Source organism: Schistosoma mansoni, assembly GCF_000237925.1.
Source record: "Schistosoma mansoni, WGS project CABG00000000 data, chromosome 1 unplaced supercontig 0094, strain Puerto Rico, whole genome shotgun sequence".
NCBI classification, from domain to species: domain Eukaryota; kingdom Metazoa; phylum Platyhelminthes; class Trematoda; order Strigeidida; family Schistosomatidae; genus Schistosoma; species Schistosoma mansoni.
Window position 1 is genome coordinate 138,387 of NW_017385991.1, and position 11,769 is coordinate 150,155.

The 11,769-nt window shown below is 36.2% G+C and overlaps 1 non-coding gene across 1 annotated transcript; it reads left to right on the forward strand.

Moving 5' to 3' along the window:
* The first annotated feature begins 5,311 nt into the window (after positions 1 to 5,311).
* Positions 5,312 to 5,378, forward strand: Smp_tRNA_01815_Pseudo_TTG.1.1. Its single transcript has one exon. It is a non-coding gene (tRNA).
* The last annotated feature ends 6,391 nt before the right edge of the window (positions 5,379 to 11,769 follow it).

The window sequence follows — 11,769 nt, forward strand, 5'->3', positions numbered from 1 at the left end:
TGGATTCCACTGCTAGCCACTATCCATCTTTGCTTATAACTAAGTTAGTTATTTGTCAGAACAGAAATTTAGAAAACAAAACTGATCTCCGATGCACTTTGGTGATTGCCTTTAAGATAAGTAGCATGGCTGATATGGAAAACAAGGTCTGCATAAACAGCGCTAAACGAATAACACAATTATTACGCTATGAAACAGTAGTAACATCATCAAACAGGTATAAAAAGCAAAGTGAATAAGGCATGCGATACGTTATGGCTTACGAATATGGAAGAAATGACAAGTCACCCTAGCAAAACAATCAGAATGAGAGGTTTAAAGTTTCCAGTTAGATAACCTCACTGAATGGTTAAAATCCTTTATTTGGGAATGTCTTAAGATAATACAAAGATTTCATTTGAAGTAAGCTTTTTTCATCATGGCTAATTAACAAAAACCTGGGAGATAACAGTAGATTTAGTGATCTTAAAACATAATGTTTACTTGGAAGTGCTATCACGTTATATTCTCCTTAACAGTTGAAATACACGAGACATTCACTACCGGTTGGATAAAATTTCTTTAGAATACGAAAATATGTACTGGATTCATCAAAGAACATTTGTGATGAAGTCTATGACCAATCACAAAACTCTACTAGAAGTCAAGTCTTCATATTAACATACTTAACGTTTGATCAATACACTTTGAAATGGACCACAGATTTGGTATTTGAAATTCTTAACTATAAACTAAAATATATATAGAAATTACAGAAGTGAAAGCAATCAGGGTGTACAGATGTCAGAAACAATTATGTCATTCATTTTTGGTTTTAAGTTGTAAGCTACTTATAATTTATAAGTAGGTGGATGTTGGTACGATCAAAAATTGGCTTAACATGAGATTCCAACTTCAAAATCTATATCTGACCTTATTTTGTGATAAAAATTATCATAAAATTGTACTGTCGTTTATCTACGGACTCTCACTGTTCTCTAGATTATATTGAGTGTCATTTATTAAGACATTGGTAATGACAAATATTTATACCGCCATACTGTTTTGAAATTAAGATTAAGAAGTTATCTAACACTGCATACTTTACGTCATATTGGTTGTTGTTTTCATGTGCATCGGCCCTAATTGATTGTCATTAGTTGGGTTAGTGACTTTTTTATTCAATCATATGTGGACCTTGGATGGTCTATTGAGTGAATTAGATATAGGAAGATGTTTTACATTTTACAATACATATATTTGTATATTACAAGAGACCTACTTTTTCTTTCTTCGTATCAAATCAGTCGAATACTTTCAGTGTTGTTTGGAGTCATCTGAAGTCAAAATCAGCATTTTAAGATATTGATCAGCGGGATTAAATTTCGGCGAGAGTGTATTATAGGGATAAACTTGAGGGATTCTTAAAATGAACACAATGAATCCCCGACCGTTGCTGCTACCTTGACGTGATAGTCGGGCTTGCCTATCGTGATGAACCAATCGAGCTATACTGGCTGGAATAATAGTTCCTCAAGATCCTACCATGCCAGGCAGGTCGGTTGAAGAGCGGTAAGACTAAAAGCAGCAAACCCAATGTCCGAAGGCAAAGTCGTACTGCTGACTGTACAGAGGTGTGACAGCAATAAGGTGTTTCCTTCAGATAACAGCGATGCTGCCTTCCCACAAGGAGGGGTGGGGTTAGAAAAGGTCGACCTAAAAATGCACACCTCGCCTTATTCCATGGATATCTGTCTCCGGCGGTAAGATCCCAACAAGTACGGAGCTAACACAGAAATTACCCGCAAAAAGGTCGTGTGTGACCGACCTCAAGCAGTTGTCCCTTGGGCACTGCGGTCACGCTCTCAGGTCATTAAGACCACTTCTAACCCAATTTCATTTTCAGGTACCTCTCTCTAAACACAATGAATCTTACCTTGTGGTTAGACAATCGAAAAAGTTTATGAAAAGAGCAAGTATAGTACAAAAGGTATACAGATTTTACGTGATTAGTGAATCCATTAAAGTCATCAACAGGTTTTTCTATTTTTGAACTATATAAACAATGGGATGAATTCTTCCATATGATATTGTCTTTTTAAAACCTTATACGACCACAAATATTTATTCCTTTTTGTATTGATTGCCTGAATCTTCTGATTGATGTTTAGGGCTGCAATTGATCAGACTCTTATTGGCAAATGTGCATCCTGTGTGGATTGCCTCGAGATTGCCTTCAGTCACAAGCATTATAAACAAAGATGATGGTGGCTAGTAGAGGAATCAAGGATGTGAGTTGATGTTCACTCTGGGATGCAGGTACATCCAGCTGACGAGTACCAAATAAGACGAAACGCGTGTCCTCGATTCCACTACTAGCCACCAATCATCCCAGTTTACAAGTATTTGTTTTGGTAGTCCCTATATTGTTCCTTAGTCAAGGGTTCAGATTAGAATTAAGGGTGTTGAGTTAAAGTCGAGGTTGGTTTATTTTATCATACATAATCTACATTTAAAGAATCGGGCAACTGATTGGTCGAAAGCTACGACTGTTACTCTGTGATAACGAACAATAATTTTTCACATTATTTCCAAGTATTCTAAAAAGTATTCAAAAGTAATCTTATTACTTGTTTTCTATAGCATAAGGTGAAAATTATTCACTTTTGCATTTCATCCATTAACCCAAAAGATTTTTTCTTGATCATGAATGGTTTGAAGATTTCACAAAAATACTGAGCTTGACAACTCTATCGCCTGAAGCCGCTTTTAATACAAGGGTCCCAAAATCAGTCAAACCTAAAGTCGAGAATGAAGTGATTTGAAGACATATTTGGATTACAGTCAATGTTCTAGCTGTATGTAGTCTAGGTTGACTAGTTTTATAAGATATACGCAGCAAGATGTATCCAATCATTACTTACTTACTTACTTGCTTACGCCTGTTACTCCCAATGGAGCATAGGCCACCGACCAGCTTTCTCCAACCCACTCTGTCCTCGGCCTTTCTTTTCTAGTTCTATCCATTTTTGGTTCATTCTTCTCATGTCTGTCTCTATTTCTCGGCGCAATCTGTTCTTTGGTCTTCCTCTCTTCTCCAATCATGACCTGATCCAAATACTTGACGGAGCAGTTGTGGCTATAGGTGCATTTAGCAAAATTAAAAAGGTCATCTACACTGTCGAAGACTTACAAAACTATTTATTTTTGGAAGATTTACTGACTTCTGCAGGCTCATATCTATGCTATACTTCAACCAAAATATTTTCACTTTGAATTATAATTCATTTCGCCACACAGCTGGACGCATCTTTACTGAATATTCCATTGTGTTGTTCATCTAATGAATATGAATCATGTAACTCATTTTCATGGTATGATTGCACCGATCTAAAATGTACATAAAGAGTGATATTCTTCCTAGTTATAAATTCTTCACATTCAAAGACCACATTTTGTCTTTTTGATATTCCATGGCTCTGTAAGACAAGGTTCTGGTAGGTAGCACTCATATGTATTGTTGGTTCCTGTATTCTCAGTACAAATCCGTTTTGATTATTGTACATGATCCATATGGTCATATCAAATGATTTTCTAATCATTCAATCAATCTTGTATTAAATTGTTAGTACATAATTATATCTAATTATAATATACCTTTTATAATGATGTGCGAATTATACAAGTCCATTCATTTCTTTAATGATATTCCTTTTTACAAAATAATGCCAATTGGAGAATACTTTTTGTCTTAGAAAACTGACAACATTGGACATCTGTTTCGTTTTAATCTCAAATGTATACATGATCGAACGGAAATATAAAAGATCTAGATTCCACAAGAATCATAATGGCTATATACTTCTAAATTGGAAGTTAATTACTAACTCCAATCAATTTATGATATGACTTGATGATTATTTGATCCAACAAAATTTCATAGATCAATTTGTAACTTTTATCCGTATTTCAATCTACAGATAAAATTAATAACAGTATTCATTTGTAAAACATGAATATATTGTCAGAATGAGGATTTGTAGAGATTGTAGTAGTTTTAACAATTGTATTCTTGAGGAGATCTAAGCTAGACCACCATTGAAAACCTGGAAGCACTGGACGGTCTTTTCATCCTAGTTTGGGACTCCTCAGCACTGCCTAACCTTCAATCCTGCACGAATATATTGTCTCTGAAACGAGCGAATCATGATAATTCTCACTTTCTCGTTAAGTTTATCATAACGGAGCAAGTAATTAAGACATTGAAACTCTGAGGACTATTTTATGCATTATTATTGTGGTGTATGCTACTCATGTTGATAGATATAAGTAGTATTGAAGACACCACAGGTATTCGGAGTTTGACAACGCTTTCATTAATAACACCTTTTATTATGAATCGTACCCACCAAGTGAAATCAGAAGTCAGAAGCGGAGAGGTTCGAAGATATATTTGATAAGATATCAATAAGTCGAGAAGTGACTGATCTAAACTGGCTAGTGGTGGTAGGAGAACTTGAGCACAGCGTTTCCACTCGTAATCTGGTGCGGATGCATGACCGAGTGCCTTCAGCTAGGTGAGTTCATTAAAACTAATGTGGTCAGCATCCAATGTCGAAGACTTACAGAGCTATTGATTTTGGGGATTTATTTACCGCTACAGTATTTAACACCAAGTAGAAGTGGAATGCCTCCTAGTAGGAGATTGAAAGGATTGAATTGAAGAGAACAGGAATGTAAACAGAGAGCAGTTGTAATAACAAAAGAATTGAAAGGATCATGAAGCATGTAAAGGACAACTGCAGGGAGATGTGCAAATAATGTAATCGTACATTAAACAATAAATTGGCCTTCCTCACCTGAATTCTTCGTTCAAAACATGATTACTTACTTATTTATCGTAGAATTAGTAGATAGCTCTATTATCGGATTTCTTTGCTCTCCTTTGTGTAAACTTTAGTGAATCAATTAATTACTGTTATACGATTTACTATTCGTTAATTATTAATGATTAAATATAAGTTATCTGTCCTTCTTTATTGATTCTGACATATTTGTATACGGAATATGGTTTCATACTTGGGGTTCGTTGTGGTTAGATAATTCATATATATAGGCTAATGAATGTTTGAGATAATATATACTGGGTGTGTGAAATACAATAATAGAAGCTTTGATATCTGTTTTCTCTTATTCGAATTCAAGTTTGAAAATGAACTGACCATCATGAGTGAAATGTACGTAGCTTCAGTTCAAAGTTAATGACATCGGTCGGAACTTATCATCTGTTGAACCTTAAGATTACTGGAGTATAAATGAAATGGTACATACTCGGTAGCCAAGTGGATAACGCGATGGAGTTTGAAGCGAAAGGTACTGGGTTCGAGTCCCAGAGTGAAAATCAACTCTGAGATGCAGGTACATTCAGCTGATGAGTCCCAAATAGGAGGGAACTCGCGTCATGGATTCTACTGCTAGCCACTATCCATCTTTGCGTATAATGTTTGTGAATTAAGGAAATATCGAGGCAATCCGTACAGGATGCGCATATGCCAATGAGAGACTGATCAATTTCAGTCCTAAACATTAATGTGAAGATTCAAACAAACAACACCAAGTGAATCTATATTCACCTAGTTAAAAATAAAACGTGATAGATTTATGGAAAGTGTGATATATTTTTACTGTTATCCCGCGAGGCGGGATCGTGGATGTGCACTGCTGAGGAGTCTCACAGCAGGACGAAACGGCCGTCCAGGGCTTCCAGGTTCTCCATGGTCGTCTAGCTTCAATTGACTCAAGAATTCAACCATAAAATTACTAAAATCTACACAAAACCCCTTCTGACAACACGAATTATCTTTAGTAGTTCTTGAATCTATATAAAGTGTTATAGAATCTATATTTTAGATAGTTAATTTTTAGTGACAATTTGGTTAATAAGGTAGAATACTATAGTTGATATCAAGGGTTAGTTGTGTTTGTGCTCTCCATAGTATTTTTCTTGCGAGGCTCATTTTTTGTGTAATATACTATTATCAGAAGGGGTTTTTTGTGGAGATTTAGTATTTTCATAGTCGAAAGCGTGAGTCAATTGAAGCTAGACAACCATTGAAAAGCTGGAAGCACTGGACGACCGTTTTGTCCTGTTGTGGGACTCCTCCGCCCGCTCAGTGGTCTATCGGTTAAGTGCTCTGGAGCGAGAATGGTAGGTCCTGGGTTCGAATCTCGCGAGGCGGGATCGTGGATGCGCACCGCTGAGGAGTCCCATCGTATGATGAAACGGCCGTCCAGTGCCTCCAGGTTTTCCCTGGTAGTCTAGCTTCAATTGACTCATGCTTTCAACTATGATAATAAATTATATTACTTATTAATATTCAATAACTTATTTAATTATCAAGCATTTTCGAAAATATATCTTTCCCATTATTCTGAGTATTTGCTTAAATTTGTAATATTTATATCATTTTTAATTTTAATAGTTGAATTCATGAGTCGAACGCTCAACCTCTAGACCACTGAGCCTGTATCCAACAGTTTTAATGTCTAACTTCAGTCGATCCATGATCCTGTACAACCATTCATTATCTGATGTAGATAACTGTCTCCATCCGACACGGATTGAACTCCACTGCTCACGGATTCTCACTGGAACTCCAGGAAGTCCATCTTGAAGCTAGTCACTAGTGAGCAAGTGATTATAATTAGAATGATGGTTTTGTGCAAATTAAATGTTCACGAGCATGACCGAAGGCTTTTGGTTCGAGTCTCATGTGCAGTCTCGTGGATGTGCACTGTTGAAGAATTCCATACTAGGATGAGACGGCTGTCTCATTTACATAATTTTTTTCTCAATTTATTGCCCCCCCCCAGTGCTGATTTTGACACTGGCTGTTTATGTTACACTTCTTCCTAAATTATTTTTACATAATGAATTCAGAAAGAGTTTTTTTATTTGATCCTCCTTCGTTATATGTAGGGGCACTAAATAAATTACGAATTTAGACTTGTAAAGTACATTCCTCATTTTATTATTAGTAATATTACCTTATTCCGGTTACCATTTTTAGCAAGATTTTCCTCTACAGGATGAGGTTGCTGACCCCATGCTCAACCCCCCCTTTACCCGGGCTTGGGACCAGTAGTAGCCCTGAATGAGCTACAGGCAGAGGAAATTAAGAAAATACACTGGAAGTGGATGGAACATATATTGGGGAAATCATCAAACTGAATCACGAGGTAAGTGCTAACTTGAAATCCTGAAAAGAAATGAAAAAGAAGAAGATCAGAGAACACATTGCCTCGGGAAATGGAAACAGACATCAAGAGGATGAACAACGATCGGAAATGATTGTCCAGGACAGAGTAAAATGAAGAATGCTGGTGGGCGGCCGGATACTATCAACAACAGCGTTTTATGGGAGAGGACAAACCAGCTTCCAGCTGAAGAGAAAATTAGGAGAAGCGTTGGAAGTGGATCGGACATACATTAAGGAAATCACCAAACTGCATCATGAGGCAAGCCATAACTTGGAATCCGGAAGGGAAGCGGAAAAGAGGAAGGCCAAAGAACACATTACGCCGGGAAAAATAAGCAGATATGAAAAGGATGAATGTTAACTGGAAAGAACTGGAAACGATTGCCCAGGACAGGGTTGAATGTAGAAAACTGGTGTGCGGCCTATGTTCCTCCACAAGGGGTAACAGTCGTAAGTAAGTAAGTGCGTAACGAAATCTAAAACAAGGGTTTCGTCCTCATTGAAGTTCGTCAGTTATATATATATGGTTTATACTACTTAAAATTCTTCGGATTGTTTGTAAACCTATTTGATAAGATTATAATTTATGGACGATCTTTGAGCAACGCTAAAATAACCTAGAAAATGTCCTTCTACTTGTTAAGGTTAAATGAAGGCTATAAATTAGTTCGAGGAACTAGGATTAGGATTTACAGTCGAACGTTAGGGGTTAAAGATTATATTTAATGTTTTCAGAATTATGTTTAAAGATCATTATAGTGACAATCCATGAATAGTTAGTTTAGGTTAGTTAGTTATATAATATACCCTTGTAGGTTGGGGTAATTTTGCATTGGTTTTCAGGAGATCCAGACACCATCCAGACTTCTACATGACAACCCAAATAGTACAGCTCAATCCCGTTTAACAGGAGAGCCAGACACCGCCCTCTGGCTTAACCCGAGCAGTACAGCCCAATCTTACCCCACAAGAGAACCAGAGACCATATGGGCTTCAACGCTACAATCTGAACAGTACAACTCAATCCTGAGAATGATTGGTGTAGAAACGAAAGAATAATCAAGTCTGAGACGATTGATTGAGATTATGCAAATGAAGTATTGACTGTATGATTCTCAGATTCTACTAAGATGTTCTGTAATATACGTTCAAATGCTTTCGATTGTCCCGTACTTGTGTTCTTGTTCACTACAATATCACTGTTTACAATCAAAACATACTGTATGATCAATTCATTGAACTTGGCAAAATAGTATAAGTTCATGAACTCGAGTTTGTGTTGTCCAGTATAAGGGCTTATGGTGTCAACTGACTGTTGAAAAGAATGTTGGTGTAGTGGTCATAGAATTGAATTAAATAAACATCAAATGCTTAAAATAATTCAGATTCTAAATTGTGCATGACTGACTGACTGACTGATGTTTATATAAAAAGTGTGTATATGAATGTGGTAACCTAACAGGATATATAGAAACAACCTATTACTACATCAAACCAACATTCAAGAAATATCTGCTTACTAAAACAGTCATCCTTTTAAATTATAATTCAATCACTTATGAAATTGTATTAATAAGAGTCAATGTAAGTTGGATGGCGCCAATTCTCTCTACACCTGAATTCTGATGATTCCAAGAAATCTCTTGACAAAATGTTATAGAAGTGGGAATACCTTAAGTTGATTTCTTTTTATCTGCGCTGATACTGTCCGAAATTAGGTATTCGAAGACTGACGACAAAATCTACGGTTTTATAATGTTCTTAATTTAGTCTTGTTTGACTACATTATATGACCCTGATCTGTTTTACTTTATACTTAACATCATGCGTTTGAAGCGAAATGTACTGGGTTCGAGTCCCAGATTGAACATCAACTCTGAGACGCAGGTACATCCAGGTGACGAGTCCCAAATAGGACGAAACGCGCGTCCTGGATTCCACTGCTAGCCACTATCCATCTTCGCTTATATTGCTTAAGAATTAAGGTAATATCGGGGCAATACGCACAGTATGCACATATGCCAATTAAAGACTGACCAGTTTCAGTCCTAAAACATCAATGGGAAGGTTCAAACAAAACAATACTAAATGAATTCTTTGAATATTGTTCAGTACTAATGTTTTCCTGGTTGATTTTAAAGTGCATCGACTAGATTCTATTCGACCCATCCAAATCTACACAAGATTGCCGAAAACATAGATAGCCGCTAAGTGTGAAACACTAGAGAATCATTTCATTGTATAATCATCTAAGTAAATATTAGAAAGGGTATTCAATAAGAAAACCTAAATATACGTCCTATGCTAATTGACACTCATTAGCAAACAGTATCTTCAGTAAATAAGGAACTAATATGTCCGATAAGATTTGAACAAATGTGAACCAGCTTCAAAGTCTAAAACTTCAGTTTTGACTGATCTCCTTTAGGATTAAGATATTTACATTTAGTACTTACTGATGACGTATTTGTGTGGTCCATTTAGTGGTGATAGAATCTTATCAATTAAGTTCAAATATGGTCACTAGTTCAAGAGATTTAACATCTCTTGCATTATATTTCGATGTTAGATGACTTGATGAATATATTATGATTAATGGTCAAAATTTAGTGGTGTTGCTGAATAAGTACATTGAAGTATCGAAACATGTAACATGAATGAGTTCCATTCCAGTATTCCAGTACTAAACGATCATTAACAACACCATCATCAATGAGTATCACCATACTGACTGAACTACCAACAACATTACTATTATTAACACTGCTGTGGTTCCTAGTGTTGGCATACCACTACTACAATGAGGATACTAACTTATATTTCCATCCAAAAACCAGCCTCCAATGAGTATCGTATATTACTCATTCGAGGAGGATGTATGTGTATTGACCTATGTATATGAGAAATACAATGTCTGTATGTATGAGAGCATGATGAGAAGAGAAAGTGATTAGGAAACAAATTAATACTAATACACAATAGTAAGGTGGAGAGGATGAATGTCAAGTAGAATGAAGAAGAAGAACACACTTGAACTACACTCACACACACAATATCGGTCACTCATTTACTTTCTGACAAGAGAAATAAAAGTCCAAAAAAAAACCCGCATTTAATCATCCAACTAAAACTGGTTCACTTGTAGATCTAATCACTAAGACAACAAGATAACATGATGATAAACTGAGAGAGTATTATTATTCGTTGTACTCTACTTTCACTATGTTCATCCAACAAATCTTCAATCCATGTTTAAATGGGACTAATCAATACAGATAACTTTGCATCTAGGCATTTAGTCATTTGCATGAATGACCGAAACTGTGAACTCCATGTAGATAGAAAGGTGAAGTGGTGTTTTTGCGCAAACTATTTGTCCACTTAAAATTCAATGTTTAACTTTGAATATCAGCTAGACACGCTCTCGACTATTATTATTATTATTATTAGTAGTAGTAGTAGTAGTAATAGTAGTATTGTCTTCGTTGCCTAGATACGATAATATAACAGTTTGTCCTTACAATTATAAATACTTGTCATACCTCCATATCAAAATATTCAACAAACAAACTCTCAATTTTTCTCCTGTTCCCTACTTTATGGCAGTGAAACATGGCCGGTAAGAGTAGAGGATATTAGTAGGCTACTAGTATTCGATCATAGATGTCTTTGAATCATTGCTCGTATATCCTGGGACCACTGAGTAAGTAATGCAGTTGTTAGGAAACAGGTACTAGGTAAGGATGGCAAATCGATTGATGAAGTAGTGAAACTTCATCAGTTGAGTTAGCTGGGACATGTGTTACGTATGCCCAACCACCGACTTCCCCGACGTGCAATGTTTCATGGTGTAGGAGTAGGTTGGAAGAAAGCTAGGGGCGGCCAGACCAAAACGTGGCACAAATCCATGAAGTCACTGACAAGTGGACTGAGCCATGTCGGTAGGTGCAAACTACCTGGCTGGGATTCGCGAGATGATAGCAACCGATGGTTAGAGACCTTGAATGACATGGCTCAAAATCGTTTGCAATGGCAAAGGTGCATCCACTCTTTGTGTTCTATCAAATTCTAATCTTCGGAATTCTTCATATCTCTATTCTTTTTCACTTTTCAAATTTATTTCACTAGATTATACTCTTAGAATAACATCTTCAAACCCTAATCTTTCATATTAATGCTTATACTCTTACTACTTCTACCACTATGGGATTTGAATCGACAACTGCATCTCTGTGCTGATATGGTATGGCAACTCGAACTGATGTTCTACGTTGTGACTGACTGACTTGTGTTCTCGTTATTAGTCCCTACCTCCCTCTCTCTCTCTCTTGCAATTCAATAAAGGAGAAAATGAAGTGGAAATCTGCTAGAAATTGAAATGGTATTTCGCTATGCGCAATTTTGTATACGTTTCATTTATCTCAATATATTATGTCTGTTACTGTGAATTTCGATTACGTCGTGTTTCTGTGTAAACCAGTACGACATCTAACGATAAATCATGATCACTAATGAAACATTGTTGAATAAG